Below are 3,937 nucleotides of genomic sequence, written 5' to 3'. Positions count from 1 at the left end.
GATACTGGTTTTATTAGAATGATGGAATGATGAGTGATTTAAATTTTCTTTCTGTGCATCCCTTCTGATTTTTACTTTAGAGAAATAATGAATTTTTATGTAATTTTAATACTAATAAGGACTCCTATGTGCTAAAATGATGGTGACAAATATTAAAGGGGTAGACAGTAATAAAGTCTATTAAAACAAGACAAAAGGCTAATACTTTTTAAAGAATTTATTTCATTCACTAGAAAAAACTAAAATCCCAATAAATGAACAAAACAAAAACTGAAACTGAAATTTGTAGAATAGTTTCACTCAGTACAAAATAAAGAGTCTATCCTTTCTTTATTAAAGTAGAAGGTGCTTTTGAGATATACAGCATTAATGAAATATGAAAAATAGGCATTCACAAAGCTTATACCATTAATCAATAATTTCTGAATTTACAGATAAAATCCTATGAAAATAATCTTTGAGAGGAAGATGCCCCTTCCTATGCTCCAGAAATAAGAAAACAATTGGGAATACAATATTCTTTGGGAATCTAAACACTAGGAGCATCCAAAACTGGAATTGTTTCAAAAAAGAGGATAATTTGCTAGGAAGAAAAGCAGGCAGTGATGTGAATAACTGTTCATCTGGGCAGCCAAATCAAAAGAATCTCAATATGCTGGCACCAACCGTAAGGAATATGTATATTCAAAAGGACTTTGACACGCTATTCTATGTTGAGATAGATTTTTTTTTCAAGGAATAAAGGTATTTACTAAGAAGGGATATTCCAGATATCGAAACTAGAAAGTAAAAAGACATGAAGAATTTTTTTCTCCCCCAGAAGTATTGTTTTATCATTTAGAATTTGAGTGTCCACAATTGCTTATGATAACCCCTGGGACATTCCTGATATTCCTTGATGTAGAGTCATAGAGATTTCAAGTAAATAAAATTTGTACATGTTTATTTGCACTGCATGGCACTCTCAAGTCATCTTTTAAGGAAATGTGTCTTTTTCTTAGGTAAAAATGAATGATAAAAACACAGTCTTCTTGGATCCCTTTTGAAATGGAAGAGATTAAATTAGAATTACAAGCTTAAAAAGAGACAGCATGTCACAAACACAAAAGAAAGAAAAACCTACCACAGGGCAGCAGGGGATGGCGTGGCTCAACAAAATTAATATTCCTCAGTACTGAGAGACATAAATTGTAAACAACACTACTGGCCGCTAGCACCCTTATACTCCAGTCGAGGACACAATGCTCAAATAAACACAAGCATGGCACTCACTTCTCTCCCGGAACCTTATGTTTCTTTATTTACTATCAGTCATTCACACAAATGCCCACGTTCATAATATTTGCTTCCAATTACTTGGCTTTTCTCACACAAACTGGTCACTATCAGGCTCATTTCTAATTAAAATATCCAGAAGTAAAAGACAGAAAGCTTCCTATTAATTGACTAAGTTCCATTAAAAAAAAAAAAAAAGATTCCTGTCCTGTTTCCATAAAAAAAGATTCCTAGAGAACAGATGTCTGCAGTTGTCTTTTGAATTATCCTGGCAGATCCAACTCCTGACCAGTAACAGAGCTCCCATCACCAAGTCTGCACAAATTTAGAAGATAAACTGGAATAAAAAAAAAAACACGACAACAGAGATAGGAACTAATTATAATCAACCTTCTCGAAAGGAAAGGGATATGTAATAACAGAGAATAAGGATTTAATTTTTTTCCTTATTCAAAGCATAAAGCAGAGACGATACTTTCTCCCACGTTAACATGCATCTTGAAAAAGTGAATGTATATATTAGGTAAGGAAATCACCAAACAGCTTAGTCATAATTTCCCCTCAAACATACCTTGACAGTATAGTACTCCTTTATTTCATTCGAAACAAGGCCCTGTTACCAATCACTAGACCCAAGACCTGCATTTCTGGAGCTAGACATTTCAGTCTGTATCGGAAACAAGGACAGTATTACAAGTCTACTCAAGTCCCAGACCTGCAAAGCTGCCCTGCACTGCCTCTGCCGGAAGAGACTTCCCTACTTCATTCAGTCGGCCACTCCCTATCCCAGCTGTCCATGCAGTACTGCTGTCAAGAAGACCTTGAAGCATTCCTTTCCTAGGTACCTACTATATCAGCACTGAGGGTATCACAGCACCCAAGCACTAGAAGATACTCACTTTGGGGAATATTCCTAGAGTATAAAAATCCCCCTAAGATACAGAGCATCGCAAATTCATAGGATGCTGACTTTCTACTGTTCTGGCAAGCAAATGCAGAATCCTTTCATATCGTCATTCTGGTACAATAGACCTAGACATTTTCAAAAGGTTTTCGAAGTTGCTTATACTAAATTATGTCAATATACACGGAGTTCAATTTGTGAGTTCAAACACAAAGAGAATAGATGGAATACAATTTCATCTAAGTGTCTCCAGGAAAATATAATAACCAGGGAAGATTAAGAGCTAATAGTTACAATAATCTAAGTTTTCATATTTAAAACCATGTACTGGTTAAAAAAATTCAGTTTAAGCACAAACTGGGTGTACATTTTCTTATCTCTAGAAATTGGGTCCTTGTTAGAAATAATTAGAGCTTCCTCCTCAATAAAGTATCTTGAAAATGCCTTCGAAAGTGCTCTGCAACTGTCACCTCTTCTCAAGGATCGATAGTGGCACATATTTATTATAAAGACTTTTTCAATTATTCTGGAGGGAGTGGGGTTTGGGTCACACTGTTCAGGGCTTACTCCTGGCTCTATCTTCCGGGACTCCTGGCGATGATGGCAAGGGGACAATGCTGGTTATTGGGAATTGGACACGGGTCAGTTACATGCAGACCAAGCACCCTACCAGTAGGCTGTACTATCTTTCCGGCCCAATGCTACTCCAATTTAAAGGACTGTTTTCAGGATAAAAAAAAATATATTGGAACTCTATATATATCATCAATAGCACAGCGGTAGGGCGTTCGCCTTACAAGCGGCCAACATGGCCGACCCGAGTTCGATTCCTCCGCCCCTCTTGGAGAGCCCGGCAAGCTACCGAGAGTATTTGATATGCCAAACACAGTAACAACAAAAGTCTCCAATGGAGACGTTACTGGGCCCGCTCGAGCAAATCGACGATCAATGGGAGGGCCTTTACCTTTACCTTTATGATCAAGAAGGCTGGGGAGAAAAGTACATATTACTGAAAAATACATATATATACAAATTTCACATTCCATACAAGATGACTGAATTTATGATCATAAATCTAATCATAATCATTGAAAATATGGTCAAGGGGGCAAGGAGATGGCTCAACAAGCTTAAGTGCAAACTGTGCACGCCTGAACCCTGGTTCAATCCCTGGGCAAAGCATGGTCCGAGCACCACTGGGAATAAACCTGAGCACAAAAACAAAAACAACAACCAAGAAGACATGGACGTCTTGCAACCATAATTTGTAATGATACCCTAAGGTAAGGAAGAAACAAATTGAAAGGAGAAACCGCATATGAAATATAATAGGGTTCTATCAAATATTGTGGTTTAAAAACAGAATTTAAACAAAGGGTAAGAATTTTGGAATTTATACTCACAAAGTGGCTTAATATCTAAATGAAATGACTCAAATTACTAACCAAGACTAAGCATGGGAAGAATTGAGGCTACTCTTGAACAAGGAACAAATCTTTACTAATGTTTTAAAAGTTTTCTGCCGGTTGAAAAACAGAAACAGAGTTCAGTTTTCTAATCTTCATAGCAACTAATGCCAGGATCAAAGAATACTTTTTCAGAAAAAAAGAAAACACTGTTCCACTCATGTTTCCTTAAACTATGATTTGACCAGGATCTTGGTGGCTATTTCCAATTTTGAAGCTCTTTAAATCTAAGAACAAAAGTACAATGCAGAAACCCTCGTGCTGTGTCATCAGTAAGCCAAGAACATATCAA

Source organism: Sorex fumeus, unplaced genomic scaffold (genome assembly GCF_029834395.1).
Source record: "Sorex fumeus unplaced genomic scaffold, SorFum_2.1 ptg000035l, whole genome shotgun sequence".
NCBI classification, from domain to species: domain Eukaryota; kingdom Metazoa; phylum Chordata; class Mammalia; order Eulipotyphla; family Soricidae; genus Sorex; species Sorex fumeus.
The sequence above is the reverse complement of the archived record's forward strand: the minus strand, read 5'-3'. Positions refer to the sequence as shown.